Here is a 16,971-nt window from a genome sequence, read left to right on the forward strand (position 1 = left end):
CCTCTTGTGAGAGATGCTCCCCCAATACTCAGAGGAAAGGAACATCCTTATCTTGCAAGGCAAAGACACAGAGAAGAATCTGAATAAATTTTAGCTTTGCTAGATTTTCTGCCGCTTACTATATGCTTCCCTTAAATGTTTTGTCCTATCATGCCTTTCCACGACCTTCCACTCTTCATCAGACCGAGCATAAAAACATTGAGATTATCTTTCCTCCCTTACAGTAATGAAGTGTTCATCAGGGAGGCTTCAGATCAGGATATGCATATTCTTGGACTCTATGGTTAACTGGTATACAAAAGTCTCTAGAAAATATGAACATATTTGTTCAAGTTGGTTTACAAAATATTTCAAGTATTTGATTACAACTTTGCTTGGTAAAGTGTACTTTAGTAGGTGTTACTTTTACTTTGTTTACCCTCCTATAAGATTGTATTTTTTTATATTTTTCAGGTCATGACAGATGACCATTATTCTTGTTAAAACCATTGTTGTTAAAACCAACAAACCAAAGTCACTCCTGTTGAAGGTTTAGTCCCAACATTTCATTCTTGGTTGTGAGCAGTACACAAGGACATGACCAACATCTGTGACTGATCCTTACACAATTTGTGGTGCTCCCTGTAATCAGATCATTTCTCCTGATTTAAAGCAGAGTAACTAGATAAGGACTTCCAGATGATTCATGATGTTCAAGTAAAGCTGCCATCATTCAATAGAATTTAGAAGAGCTAAGAGTTCTTGCCCTTAGGGTCTTATTCAAATTAAACAAATATATTTTAGTAAGTGGAAATAAAAGAAAAACAAAGAAGAGATGATGGTAGATATTATTATACTCTATTGCTTCTAGGCTCTTCCTATGCAGTGTTTGCTATCAAAAAGAACTAATTTGGGGGTGCCTGGCTGGCTCAGTTGGTGGAGCATGTGACTCTTGATCTCGAGGTCGTGAGTTTAAGCCCCATGTTGGGTGTAGAGCTTACTTTAAAAAAAGTAGGGACACCTGGGTAGCTCACTCGGTTGGTTAGGTGTCCAAGTTCTGCTCGGGTCATGATCTCAGGGTTCATGAGTTCAAGTCCCACGTCGGGCTCTGTGCACAGCTCTCTGCTGTCAGCATGGATCCCCCTTCAAGTCCTCTGGCCCCCTCTCTCTCTGCCCCTCCCCCCATTCTCTCTCTCTCTTTCTCTCTCTCTCTCTCTCTCTCTCAAAAATAAAACATAAAAAAAATCCTAATATTTATTTCTTATTTAGTGAGAGAAATTTCTAGCTGCCTCTTGGGATAACTGAGGATAGAGTAATTACCCCCGAGCAGATCATTCTTATTTTGTGAAGAATAATTTGAGATGTTCCCTTTAGTTCTATAAATGTAGTGAGTAGACTGCATTGTTTTGATACTTAATGCTTAATAGTAATTGTTATAATGTTAACAGTAAGTTTTATCAAGGACATTGGACTCACTATATGCTCTTTGTTGGGGAGGAAGCTAACCAATCTTTACAAGAGGAGCCTCTTAACCCTGGTAGGTAGTTTGTATATGCTATTTAATTTAATTTTTAAATATTGTACTTAATTTTTATTTAACTAAATGAATTTAAAATGTTACATGTATTTTGTTTAATCCTCATACACCCCTGTGGAATAAGTATAACAGATAAAAAAGCTGGGATCCATCTAAAGAGGTTTGAACCATTGACCCAAGACTACGGAACTTATAAGTTGCTGATCTGAGATTCAAACCCACATCTCTTTGGCCCAAGACTTTGGCATCTCACCAGGCTGAGTGGAGGTGAATTATCGTAAGATTGTAACCCCCCCAGCAAGAACAGTGGAGGGCACTGGCTATGCCACTAAAGCAGGTGGCAATGAGCAAGTCACATGGTTGTTGGGCATCTTAGTTTCCTCTCCTGCAAACAGAAGGGATTACGTAATCAATGGTTCTGTCAAACTAGAACTTGAGTCAAAGTTTGCACTTGTCTCTCACAAAATTAGAAAAACAAGAATGGTGCAGTTTTCCCTTAAAAGCTACAATTTAGCCTACTTAAAGAATTATCCTTTGATCTAAGATTTATGTTCTTCCTACATGTTTTGGCATCACAATGTCCTTCATACAATAAGATATTGGGAGTAAACTATCTTAAAAAAATTTTTTTTAACGTTTATTTATTTTTGAGAGACTGGGAGAGACAGAGTCTCTCTACAGAGTCTCTGCAGTGGAGGGGCAGAGAGAGAAGGAGACACAGACACCCAAGCAGGCTTCAGGCTCTGAGCTGTCAGCACAGAGCCCAATGTGGGGCTCAAACCCATGAACTATGAGATCATGACCTAAGCCAAAGTCGGACGTTTAACTAACTGAGCCACCCAGGCACCCCAGGAGTAGACTATTTTTTAATCTCCTTATTGAACAAAGTGAAGTGTTGGTACTGTTTTTTTTTTGGTTTCCCCCCATTTTTTGGATTTTTTTTTTTTTTTTTTTTTTGCCTAGAAAGTCCCAAAGTTTGGGGATCATTGTTCTAATTATACACAGACTATCAAGTCAAATATTTATTGTTAGGGCTACAGAGTATTTTTTTCCTTGAAATAGTTTTTTCAGTTTGAAAAACTCTAATCTTTACATAAAGGCTGTTACAGGAAGAAAGCTAAAACTTCAGGGACATCTGGGTGGCTCAGTCAGTCACGTGTCTGTCTCTTTTTTTTTTTTATTATTTTTTTAATGTTTATTTATTCTTGAGAGACACAGAGACACAGTGTGAGCAGGGGTGGGACAGAGAGAGAGGGAGACACAGAATTCCAAGCAGGCTCCAGAGCCTGACACGGGGCCCGAACCCATGAACCATGATATCATGACCTGAGCTGAAGTTGGACGCTCAACTGACTGAGCCACCCAGGAGTCCCAAGTGTCAGTCTCTTCATTTTGGCTCAGGTCTGATCTTAAGGTTCGTGGGTTCAAGCTGATGGCGTGGAGCCCACTTGGGATTCTCTCTCCTCTCTCTCTACCCCTCCCATGCTCACTCCCTCACTCTCAAAATAAATAAACTAAAAAAAAGAAAAAGAAAAAGCTAAAACTTCAGACAGAACGAAGACCCGAGAGTAGTACTCAGTCGTCACACAGAGGGCCATCTAAAGACATTAAGGGTGGGGCGCCTGGGTGGCTCAGTCGGTTGAGTGCTGGAGTTTGGCTCAGGTCATGATCTTGTAGTCTGTGGGTTTGAGCCCTGCGTTGGGCTCTGTGCCGACAGTTCAGAGCCTGGAGCCTGCTTTGGATTCTGTGTTTCCCTCTCCCTCTGCCCCTCCTCCACTTACACTGTCTCTCAAAAGTGAATAAACGTTAAGAAAAAAATTTTTTAATGAAGAGATTAGGGATGTGTTCTACAGATCCTCTCAAACATGGATTTGAGTTAATTGCCCACATATAAAATTGGGGGAATTCTACATATTAATGCAGATTTCACAGCTTCTCGGGAAAGAGGAGATCTGTCAGTCTTGGTTCTTCATTGTCACTTTAGCTGAGTGGCCGCTGCCCCCGTAGGCTGGACAGGAGCCTTCTAATCTGCCACCAGCCTGCTCCTTTCTGCTGTGCCCGATGCTGCCCGATCACCCATGTGCGCCACCTCGGTCCTGCAGGTCTCCGCCTCCTGTTGTGTGGTCCAGGCACCACAGCACTGGCCTCACCTGGGAGCCGGTTAGAAAGGCAGAAGCACAGGCTCCACCCAAAAACCACTGAATCAGAACCTGCACTTTCACAAGACCTACAGAAGATTTGTACCCAGACTAAAGTTGGCGGAGGCTTGCCCGAGATGATCCCCAAGCTCCTTTGCCGGCAAGACCATTGGCAACGCCCCGACCTGCTCACTGTGGTAACAGGTGCAGTGCTCAGTCATCGGAGTGGGAGGGCCAAATGAAATCATGTGTTAAAATAACCGAAATTATAAGGATGAATATACAAACGAGTAACACAGGGTTCTGGGGGGGCTAGATGAGTGTCCACTGGAATAATATTGATGGTGGGGAAGGCGGACAGAGCAGGGACTCGGGAGAGGTGGGGACAAATGTCCAGAAGGAGGTGTGCCTAGTCTGCGGCGAAGGAACGGTGAACATCACTGATTGACTGGAGATATTAAGAGAGAAGTAAGATTAGAATGTAGGGTTGGCATAGACTGAAGCTTAGACTTTAGGCCAAGATATTTGGACTTTGTCCTCTTTATAGTGAGAAGCCACTGGAAGCTATAGAGTTTCAATAGAAGTGTTATTGAGAAGGTCAGTGGTCTGACAGATTGTGCTGGGTCAGTGGGCTTTATTTCAAAGGAATACATTCACAGTGGACTTGTGTATATGCCTAGCTGTAGGCAAAGCCATTTCCTTAAAGTAGGGACATGTTTTGTGTCTTTTCTACCTATCCTGGCACTTTGTCCTCTGATATATGTTCTCAGAGACCTTGATCCGGCACCCAAAGTCATGCTGAATGTGTCCGGGCTTTGAGCCCGGCTTTGCTAAGAGAGTGTCCATTAAAGGTCCGGGAGACATAGACCCCCTCCCGTCCCCAGAATACTGGGTCCGGCCTGGGAATGGAGGAATTCGCTCAACATCCAACAACCACATTCCCCCAGCTTTAAATTGCAGAGAGTAACATTAGTGTCCCAGTGAAGTTCTAATGCACAGTGTTCTCAGATGAGTGTAGCTCTTGATTTGATTCATGCTCACAGTGTCCCAGTGCTAGTAATGACACGTTTTTCTGGAGTCGTTCAGTGTGTCTGAATTTGAAGTATTTGCCACAGGGTGGGTAACTTGGCACTTAACTATTGGGTGATCTTTTTCAATAGAACTTTGTTAAAGACCAGATACTATGTGTCATTATTTCTTTTGTGATTCTGGACTTTTTTTTTGAGAACAGTCTTTAAGCGGTAGAGAATTGAAACACCCCAAGGTTCAAACACTCGGTAAATCAGCCCATTATGCTGTGGATGCAATTACATCGTTGGCCAATGATGTCACATTAGGACATTATTAGGGTTTTTTGTTTGTGTGTATGTGTTTTGTTTTGTAATGTTTGGAGGATAGGCCACCAGGAAGGCACAGTGGTGAAGTGTTATTATCAATAGCAGTTGCTCTGGGTTGACCATGGCCATAGAAATCCCCTGGCTGTGATCATCACCAATTTGGGCCTGAGGTATACACAGAAACACCTCTTATCAGGCTGAAGTATCAGCTCAGGGCTGCACCTGGTGCTGTTAGCAGCCTGTTGGAAATATAAATTAAACATGGTTACAACTCAGCAACAACAAAACATCAAATAACCCGATTCAAAAAGGGGGCAAAGGACTTGAATCGACATTTCTCCAAAGATGATACGCAAATGCCAGCAAGAATATGAAGGATGCTCTCAGTACCAATAATCATCAGAAAAATGTAAATCAAAACCACAGTAAAATATCACAATAAAATGTTGGTGAGATCGCATAAGGGTGCAACTGCTGTGGAAAACGACACGGAGTTTCCTCAAAAAACGAAAGATAGAATTGCCATAGAGATCCAGGAACCCCACATCTGGATACGTATCCAAAACAATTCAAAAGTAGGATCTTGCAGACATATTGGCACAACCAATTTCATAGCAGCAACATTCACAATACTCAAAAGATACAAGCAGCCCAAATGTCCCACAGATAAATGGATGGTATATACATACAATGGAATATTATTCAGTTTTTAAAAAGGAAGGAAATTCTGGGGCATCTGCGTGGCTCCGTTGGTTGAGTGTCCAACTTTGGTTCAGGTCATGATCTCGCAGTTCACAGGTTCAAGCCCCACATCAGGCTCTGTGCTGACAGCTCAGAGCCTGGAACCTGCCTCAGATTCTGTGTCTGTCTCTCTCTCTCTCTGCCCCTGCCCCCTCATGCTCTGTCTCTCTCTCAAAAATAAACTTTTTTCTTTAATTAAAAGGAAGGGAATTCTGACACAGGCTACAATGTGGATGAATCTTGTGGACATCATCCCAAGTGAGATAAGCTAGCCAGTCACAGAAAGACAAGTACTGTATGATTCCACTTATATGAGGAATCTAAAGTCGTCAAATTCATGGAAACTGAAAGGAGAATGAATGGTGGTTACCAAGGGCTGAGGGGAGGTAGAAGAGTTGTTTAATGGGTATGTGAAGTTTCAGATTTGCAAGATGCGACAATTTCTAGAGATCGGTTTCACAACAATGCGAATGTACTTAATACTACTGAACTATACCCTTAAAAATGTTCAGACACAATATATATTAAAGATTTTATTTTTGGGGTGCCGGGGTGGCTGTCAGTTAAGTGACCGGCTCTGGTTATGATGTTGCAGTTGATGAGTTCGAGCCCCACATCAGGCTCTCTGCTCTCAGCATGGAGCCCACTTTGGATCCTCTGTCTCCCTCTTTCTCTGCCCCTCCCCTGCTCTCCCTCTCTTCCTCTCTTTCTCTCTCTCTCTCTCTCAAAAATAAACATTAAAAAAACTAAACAATTTATTTTTGAGTAATCTCTACACTCAGCATGGGGCTTGAACTCACAACCTGGAGATCAAGAGTTGCGGGCTCTACCAACTGAGCCAGCCAGGCGCCCCAAGACGGTATATCTTCTGTGTTTTTTCACCACGATTGATGACAAAAGAGTTAAGTACGTGATAGATTAATTGCATTAATATCCCAGGCAATGGCTTCCCTGCGTCCACGTCCTTTACCCCAGAACTTCACACCCAGGCTCTGGGCTTGTATATAAAGTACAGTCCGAAAGGGGCTATGTGACTTCTGGGGCTGGTCACGAAAAAGGATACAGTTTCTGCCTTGCTTTCTCTCTTCATTTGGGACACTCACGTATGGAACCAAGCCAGAATACTATGACGAAGCCCAACGTGGCCAACATGGAGAGACTACATGGACAGGTCCATGTGGAGAGAACGGAGACCCCCGGCTGATGGCCAACATCAGCTTCACCAAAAAGCTACATGGATGGCAAATAAACCCTGAAAAGATACTCAACAGCATGAGTAATCAGGGATGCCCCAATTAAAATCACAGTGAAATACCACTCCCTCTTTACCAGAATTGCTAAAATTAAACCTGCAGAACATAGCAAGTGCTGGCAAGGATGTACAAGAACCAGGACTCTCAAACGTGCTGCAACCACTTTCTAAAACGGCTCGGTACTTCCTTGAAAGGTTTATATACCATATACCTGCCATATGATCCAGCCAGTCCGCTCCTTCGTATTTACTCAAAAGAAAAGAAAGCCATATCCTTACAAAGACGTGTACATGGTTGTTCATAGCAGTTGTATTTGTCATAGTGAAAAACTGGGGGGAAAAGCCCCAAGTGTTCAGTTATAAACAGTTGTATGCTCATACAATGGAATACTACTCAGAGGTAAAAAGGAATGTACTAAGCAACAACGAGACGTCACTGTTCTCCTATCAGAATGGCTAATATCTAGCACAATAGCAACACTCAGTGAGGAAGTGGAGCAAGAACTCTCCTTCATTGCTGGTGGGAATGCAAAATGAATGGTACAGCCACTTGGGAAGACAATCTGGCAGTCATGTTCCCTATTTAAAAAAAATTTTTTTTTTAATGTTTACTTTTGAGAGAGACAGAGTGTGAGCAGGGGCAGGGCAGAGAAAAAGGGAGACAGAATCCAGAACAGGCTCCAGGCTCTGAGCTGTCAGCACACAGCCCAACGTGGGGCTCGAACTCACAAACCGTGAGATCATGACCTGAGCTGAAGTCGGACGCTTAACCGACTGAGCCACCCAGGTGCCCCAACGTATTCACTATTTTTTATCATGGTGATGGGTGTATACACATGTTAAAACTTACCAAATTAAATACTTTTTTTTTTTTTAATTTATTTTTGAGACAGAGAGAGACAGAGCATGAACGGGGGAGGGGCAGAGAGAGAGAGAGAGACACACAGAATCAGAAGCAGGCTCCAGGCTCTGAGCCATCAGCCCAGAGCCCGACGTGGGGCTCAAACTCACGGACCGCAAGATCGTGACCTGAGCTGAAGTCGGACGCTTAACCAACTGAGCCACCCAGGCGCCCCTAAATACTTTATATGAGTACAGTTTATTGTATGTCACTTATCCTTCAATAAAGCTGTTTTTTAAAGGTGAAAACCAAACAGTAACCCAACCATTTATTAATTTTCATGACACAACAATTGATGGGCAGTTTGGCGGACCTGAACTAGGTGGCCTCGACTGGTCACGGCTGGGCTTGCTCAAGCATCTATGGTCAATTGGCCAGCTGCCTGGGGACTGGCTGGTCTAGAAGACCCTGGATGGGAAGATTTTACACTCATTCACACATGTCCCACATCCCACCCTTATCCTTCAGCAGGCTAGCCTGGACATAATCTCATGGTGATGGCAGGAGAGCAAAAGAAAAGCAGAAATGCACAAGCAATTTTTAAAACTTCTTTTTGTTTCAAGTTTGTTATTGTGCCATTGGCCAAAGCAAGCCACATGTCCAAAGCCAAGTCTCAGTGTGTTAAGGGTCTAAGAAATGATGGGACAAAAGGCATGCATACAGGAAGACCATTAATTGGGCTATTGATGCAATTAATCCATCATGTCCCTTAACATTTAGGAATTTTTTTTAATGTTTATTTTTCAGAGACGAGCATGAGTGGAGGAGGGACAGAGAGAGAAGGAGACACAGAATCTGAAGCAGGCTCCAGGCTCTGAGCTGTCAGCACAGAGCCCGAAATGGAGCTCAAACTCACGAACCATGATACCATTGACCTGAGTCAAAGTCAATTGCTTAACTGACTGAACCACCCAGGTGTTCCACCCTTAACGTTTTAATTTATATTTCTCTATTCCCATCAAGCAAATACTTTTTATGCAGTGACTTTTATGTGATGTTAATTTCCTAGATATAATTTGCTATCTCTTTTAATCTTGTATTGAATGTAATTTAGCTATTGATTTGTATGTTTCCATTAATTCTTTGTGTGTGGGGCATAGAAAGAATGTCTTGTGACATTGTCACACTCTCATGTTCTGTCCACATTTCTTTTGCCATTTTTTGGTTATATTTGATTATAAAAGTGTTCTAAAATAGTTTCATTTTCAGCAGAAACATGTTTAAATATTCTCCTTTGATTTCAGTGGTGATGTAAGTTTAACTTCCCTCACTAGCTGGGATAAATCTATTTTTTGTTTCCTTCTAATTAGAACTATTAAAAAAAAACATTTCAGGGGCGCCTGGGTGGCTCAGTCAGTTAAAGGTCTGACTTTGGCTCCGGTCATGACCTCACGGCTCATGAGTTTGAGCCCCACATCGGGGCTCTCGGATGTCAGCGCGGAGCCCACATCAGATCCTCTGCGTGTCTCTCTCTCTCTCTCTCTCTCTCTCTCTCTCTGTCCCTTCCCTGCTCGCACTCTCTCTAGTTCAAAAATCAATGAACATTAAAAAAAAAGAGAGAAACATTTTACCCTGGACTGTATTTAGAATAGTCACCCCGGAACCAAGTTTAATATTATAGGTGAGGTAACAGAGGCCTCAGCGAAGCTGGCAGTGGGTCCCAAGATCAGAGCGCACGTGATGCATCTCACTTCCTCTGACTTCCAGTTTCACTCATGAAATCGTTCCAAGGCAGGAACATTTGGCTAGGTGATACAAATCTACATTTTTGTGCAGAGTGTACTTTCCACTTTTTCTCTTCCGCTTCCTCCACATCCTCCTTTTCCTCCTCCTTCAGCATTGAGTTCCGTCCATCCATCTTTAAGTGACTGTTCTCTTATTCATGTAACGTACCAGCGTCTGAGCCAGACTCTGGGAACCCGAGAGAGAGAACGTTGCAACAGGTCCCACCCTTAGTTCAGAGAGGCTGTAAATAGGTGAATGAAATACGGAAAATCCTTCCTCTTTTTCAAATTTTCACAAACCTGGCAGGTTATATGTTGCATGTCACTTTGGTGGGTTTGCTGCTGAGATGATATTTATGATATGATGGCTTTAAAATTCATTATATACATACATTTTTCCCCCACTGGTTACTACTTCTGTATATTTGTTTCTTTGTTTAATTACAGGGTGTTTCTGGATCCTGTGGTATTCCCCGTTGTGCTATCTCCTGTTTTCTAGATATTTCATTTGTTTCTGCTTTATGATCGTGATTGTGTAATGCACTTGGGATTTGAATTTACCAAGCGGGTTTATCTTCATTATCTGTGATTCTTTGTTCTGATTATCCTTGTTGGCTCTTCAAGCTTCCTTAGTGTTCTTGTTCCTTAGTCACATTTAAAAGTTTTAACAGTAGTGTGTTTGGCTTTCTACAATCGGTATTTCTTTTTAAAATCTCCTTGAAAGAAAGTGATACTGATAGCTTTGTACTTGCGTGGAATTCTTAGCTTTGTGCACTCTTTTCCAGATTACTGCTAACTGCCTCTTCTGTCGGTGTTTCAGTACTGGTTCACTGAATTCTTCTGTTTTCTTTCTACTTTTTGAAGTTTGCTTTTTTTCTCTTTACTTTAGATATAAGTATGGGGTGTTTATGAATTTGGGGTGGCTATTGCTAGGAGAAGTCACCTTATTACTGAACTCTACCGCCTGCCTAGGTAGACTCCCAGCTCAGGGTTTCCTGACTTAATATTTTTTTCCAATGGAATAGAAATACATATTTATTATAGAAAAATTAGAAAAATCAAAAAAGTTTAAAGAACAAAATGAGTATCACCCACAATCTTAGAACCCAGATATAAATACTCTAAACATATTTTCTTTTTTCTTTTTAATTTTTAATGTTTATTTATTTTTGAGGGAGGGAGGGAGAGAGAGAGAGAGAGAGAACGTGCGCAAGCAGGGGAGGGGCAGAGAGAGAGAGGGAGACACAGAATCCGAAGCAGGCTCCAGGCTCTGAGCTGTCAGCACAGAGCCCGATATGGGGCTTGAACTCACAAACCGTGAGATCATGACTTGAGCTGAAGTCGGATGCCCAATCAACTGAGCCACCCAGGCGCCCCTCTAAACATATTTTCTAATAGGATTTTGCAGATATACATGCAATTTTTTTCACATAAGTGGGATAATTTCTTTATATTCTTCATTTTTCCATTCAGCATGATAACGTGGGATTTCTTCCCTGCCATTAAAAATCTTGGAAAATAGGGGTGCCTGGGTGGCTCAGTTGGTTAAGCATCTGACTTCATGATCCCAGGTCATGATCTCACAGTTTGTAGGTTTGGGCCCCAAGCCTCGGGCTCCATGCTGGCCGTGTGGAGCCTGCTTGGGATTCTCTCTTGCTCTCCCTTTGCCCCACCCCCTCACACACTCTCTCTCTCTCTCTCCCAAAATGGATAAATAAATTTTTTTAAAAATCTTAGAAAATATACTTGATGATTAATATTGTATCACATGGATCTATAATAATGTTTTAGCTGGTCTTGCATCACTGAACAGTTAGCTTGTTTCCAATGTTTGCTCTTATAAGATTTTATTTATAAGTAATCTCCACACCCAACATGGGACTCAAATTTATAACCCTGAGATCAAGAGTCTCACATTCTACTGACTGAGACAGCCAGGCGCCCCCGTGTTTGCTATTATAAATAGCACTGTAATTTAGAAGCCTCATTATATGTAAATTTTTGTTCTTATCTTGAATTATTTCCTTAAGATAAATTGTTGGGAGTGGAATTGCTGAGTTAAAGGTTATGAACTTTTCCTTCCCTCTATTACAAAAGTTGTATATGTTGAGGGCAAATAGTGAAAAGTAAAAGTGCAAGGATTATTGACCTCATTCTCTTAGTCTCAGTCAACCACTAGCTGAGAATGAAATATTCACGTGTACATGTGTGTCCAATTTTCTCCACACAACTCTGCTGATGTTATCTGTACTGTTCCAAAACATTGTTTTCCACTTCACACTATGTTTTGGACATTTTTCTTTATCAGCAGAGATATATAAACGTGTTCTTTTTTTCATGCACTTAAGTATTTATGGCAGTAACTTCTTTTTTCCCCAATGTTATTTATTTGTTTGTTTGTTTGTTTGTTTGCTTATTTATTTATTTTTGAAAGAGAGAGAAAGAGAGAGCAAGCATGAGAACAGGGAAGGGGCAGAGAGAGAGGGGGACAGAGGAACTGAAGTGGGCTCTGTGCTGACCTCAGAGACCTCAGTGTGGGGCTTGAACTTATGAACCGTGAGATCATGATGTGAGTTGAAGTCAGACACTTAACTGATTGAGCCACCCAGGCACCCCTATAAACTTGTTCTTTGCAGTAGCTATGTGATCGTTCATTGTCTGAATCAACCATAATTTACTTAAATTATTTTCTATTGATGGATGTTTAGATTGTCTTCAATTTTATTGCAGTGTACATCCTTGTACATACGTCTTGTTGGTTACATCTTCAAGGTAAGTTTTTAGCAGTGTAATTTCCAAATCAAAAGTTATGCAGTTTCTAATTTTGACATAGACTCCCAAATTGTTCTACACAAAGTTTGCACTAATGTATGCACGAATGTACGAGTGCCAGTTCCCTCTATATTTTTGGATGCTGGGTATCACCAAAGTCTTTCATTTTTGCCAAAATGATAGTCTAAAAGTAGTATATCGTTTTTATTTTTGTCTCTATTTCTTTAATTTTGGGTGAAATTTACATTGTGTGTTTATTAACCACTTGTATTTTTTTTCCTGTCAACTTTTTATATCCTTTGTCCATTTTTCTATTTTTTGGTGTTAGTTTGTATAATCAATTCCTGTATTATGGATATTAGCTGTCATATGTGTTTGCCATTTGCCTTCTATCTTTGTGGATTGCTCTGTTTTTAAATTTTGTAAGGGGCACCTGGGTGGCTCAGTCAGTTGGGCGTCCCGCTTCAGCTCTAGTCATGGTCTTGCGGTTTGTGAGTTTGAGCCCCCCGTCGGGCTCTGTGCTGACAGCTCAGAGCCTGGAGCCTGCTTCAGATTCTGTGTCTCCCTCTCTCTCCGCCCCTCCTCTGTTCATGCTCTCTCTCTCTCTCTCTCAAAATGAATAAATAAACTTAAAAAATAAAAATAAATGCAGGGGCGCCTGGGCGGCTCAGTCGGTTGAGTGTCCGACTTCAGCTCAGGTCACGATCTCGTGGTTGATGAGTTCGAGGCCCGCATTGGGCTCTGTGCTGACAGCTCAGAGCCTGGAGCCTGCTTCAGATTCTGTGTCTCCCTCTCTCTCTGCCCCTCCCCTGCTCATGCTCTATCTCTCAAAAATAAATAAACATTAAAAAAATTGATAAGTTTTTTCCTTTATAGGATCTAGGTTTTATATTTCATATTCTATTTAGAAAGGTTTTCCAACTCCAAGGTTTTTTTTTTCATTCACAAATTTCTGTCTAGCATTTTTATGGTTTTACTTTTTACTTGTAAATCTGATCTACATAGAACTTATTTTGATGTAAGGAATAAGGAAAGCTATATAGCTTTATTTTCTTTTTCAAATAGCTAGCTAGTTGTCCAACATCACTTACTAAATAATCTTTCTTTTCCTAATTTGAAATGTTGCCTTTTCATGTTCTAAATTCCCTTCTGAATAGGGGTCTATTTTTGGTGACTCCAATCTGTTCAGCTGATCGTTTGACCTATCCCTTCTTTCGTACCAACTCCTTATTTTACTGGAGTTTATATTTTAAAACCTGGCTTCATTTATTACTCTGAAAATGTTAAAACTCATGATACACATTGCCAAATTACTTTCTAGAGTTATTATGTCAATTTACCCTGGACACTCACCAGCACTATAATCTTTTAGAAATTCTTTGCTAAGGTGATTGGAAATGTTCCTTTGTTTCTCTAATATTAGCGAATTAATTTGTGTGAAATGTCTTTATATTTTTTTCTGAGTTTTCTATTGACATACATATTTTTTACTTGATATCATGAACTTTCATATACATATGTATAAAGCCTAACAATGTTTATGTCCCTTTAATGTTAAAGACATAGCTCTTTGGCATATTTGTTACCAATATATCTCCCAACTTGGCATATGCTTTTTAGTGACTACACTTTATGATATAATAAATTCAAAAATGTTATTCAATCTATTTAAGCAATCTTCTTTTGTGATTGCTTTTATTATTTAAAGAAATCCTCCCACCAAAGACTAGATAATCATTCGTTTGTTTCTAAAAGATTCTAGTTTGCATGTCTGGAAGCTTAAAGTATTGTTGCTATCTTAAATAAAATTTGGAGAAGTTGAGGGGCACCTTCCTGGCTCGGTCAGTAGAGCGTGTGACTCTTGATCTTGGGTCCTGAGTTTGAGCCCCATCTTGGGTGTAGAAAAGTTGAAATGGAGCATTTCTGTCATGAAGGCATACTGCTGTGATGTAGAGTTTTCTCTGCATTTATATGATTGCATAATTAGAATTTAAGGATTTATAACTAAAAGCTATTTTGTATAAAATTATTTTGAAACTATGGGTATTTTTGCACATTGTTTTTTCCCCCAAATAGTAACAGAATTTCAGGAATTAGGTCCTGTTTAGCCAAACTGTAGAAAGAGCCCAAATGTCCATTGACTGATGAATGGATAAAGAAGATGTGGTACACACACACACACACACACACACACACACACACACACACACAGGAATATTACTCAGCCATCAAAAAGAATGAAATCTTGCCATTTGCAACAATGTGGATGGAGCTAAGAGTGTATTGTGCTAAATGAAATAAGTCACTCAGAGAAAGACAAATACCATATGGTTTCACTCATGTGGAATTTAAGAAACAAAACAGATGAACATATGGGAAGGGGGAAGAAAAGAGAGAGAGGAGGGGCACCTAGGTGGTTCAACTGGTTAAGTGTCTGACTCTTGATCTTGGCTCAGGTGGTAATCTCATGCTTCATGAGATCGAGCACCACATTGGGTTCTGCACTGATGATGCAGAGCCTATTTGGGATTCTTTCTTTCCCTCTCTCTGCCCCTCCCCCACTCACACTCTGTGTCTCTTTCTCAAAAATAAATAAACTTTAAAAAAAGAGAGAAAAGCAAACCCTAAGAGAGTCTTTTCCTTTTTTTAACATTTATTTATTTTTGAGAGACAGAGAGAGCACAAGTGGGGGAGGGGCAGAGAGAGAAGGAGACATAGCATCCAAAGCAGGCTCCAGGCTCCTGGCTGTCAGCACAGAGCCTGATTCGGGTCTTGAATCCATAACTGGGAGATCACAACCTGAGCCAAAGTTGGATGCTTAACCGACTGAACCACCAAGTCGCCCCTAGAGATTCTTAATGATACAGAACAAACTGAGGGTTGATGGAGGGACTTGGGTAGGGGATGAGTTAGATGGGTGATGGGTATTAAGGGGGGGCACTTGTTATGATGAGCCTTGGGTGTTGTATATAAGTGATGAATCACTAAATTCTACTCCTGAAACCTACTGTAATTTAACTACCTAGAATTTAAATAAAAATTTGAAAAGAAAAAAAAAGAATTAGATTCTTTTGTGAAAATTACTATTATGTGTTTGAGAGATAAAGCAATTTCAAGACATAATGCTAAATTCCTTTGATTTTTATTAAAAAAATTTTTTTAACATTTATTTATTTTTGAGAGACAGAGGCAGAGTATGAGCAGGGGAGGGGCAGAGAGAGAGAGGGAGACACAGAATTTGAAGCAGGCTGTAGGCTACGAGCTGTCAGCACAGAGTCCACCATGGGGCCCGAACTCACAAACCGTGAGATCATGACCTGAGCCCAAGTCGGACGCTCAACCGACTGAGCCACCCAAGAGCCCCGAATTCCTTTGATTTTTTAAAAAATACACAGTATGCATAATTAATGAGAAATGCCATGTTGGATGCATTCAATGAGCTAGGTATTGGGATTTACTCTTTTAGAAAAATAACCTGGACAAAATCAAATGGTTTATTCCTGTGTACCACACACTGCTTCCAAGCCATTCTATAAAAAAATACAGGAATGTTAAGAATTCATATAGCTTTATTTAAAGAACCAAAAATTCTTGTTATCTGATCAAATGAGTCATAAGGCTGTTTAAATTCCATTGATTAAATGGTAACCATGAGTCATCACATTCTTGGAAGCCTTGAAGAATCTTCTAGGAAAGCACACCTAACTTTAGTGCAGTTTGCTCGGGTTTGCAAATGTTGTATTTTGCACTTGTCAATGATTAAATAACTCTTAAGTGCGTGTATTAAGTGCATTTATATTTATCTATAGTAAAGCACTTGAACTTGCTAGACATGGAATCCTTTCTCCCCATCTTCTCTTCCCCCACCCTCAGAGGGTACTTCAATGAATGGAAGCTAAAAAATAGAAAACAAGACTGGAGGGGCGCCTGGGTGGCTCAGTCAGCTAAGCGTCCGACTTCAGCTCAGGTCACGATCTCGCAGTTTGTGGGTTCAAGCCCTGCGTCGGGCTCTGTGCTGACAGCTCAGAGCCTGGAGCCTGTTTCAGATTCTGTGTCTCCCTCTCTCTCTGACCCTCCCTCGTTCATGCTCTCTCTCTGTCTCAGAAATAAATAAACGTTAAAAAAAAAAAAAAAAAAAAGAAAGAAAGAAAACAAGACTGGAGGCACCTGAGGTCCAACTGAGTGTACAACAAGCTTATTTATAGGGTTGGCCTGGACTGAGATAAAATAAAATTAGCTTCAGTTACAAAAGTGTTGTTGTTCCCTGTCTCCAGACACTCTTCCTCTTGGGTTTGGAGGAAGAAAAGAGACTTTTAAAACAAAACATACAGAAAAGCCTGTTTCCGCTTGCAAAATTCAGTATTTCTTTTTCTCCTACCTAGCTAAAAAGGACCATTTTTTAAACTTTTTTTTTTTTTTTACTGTGGTAAAATATACATAGCATAAAATTTGCCACTATTCGTTGGCATTAAGTACTTTTACACTATTGTGCAACCATCTCCACTCTCCATCTCCAGAACTTTTTCGTCCTCCCAAATGGAAGTTCTGTACTCCATAAACAGTGAGTCCCCATGACTCCCTTCTTCCCAT

Source organism: Panthera pardus, unplaced genomic scaffold, assembly GCF_024362965.1.
Source record: "Panthera pardus isolate Hobbes unplaced genomic scaffold, ASM2436296v1 HiC_scaffold_25, whole genome shotgun sequence".
NCBI classification, from domain to species: Eukaryota; Metazoa; Chordata; class Mammalia; order Carnivora; family Felidae; genus Panthera; species Panthera pardus.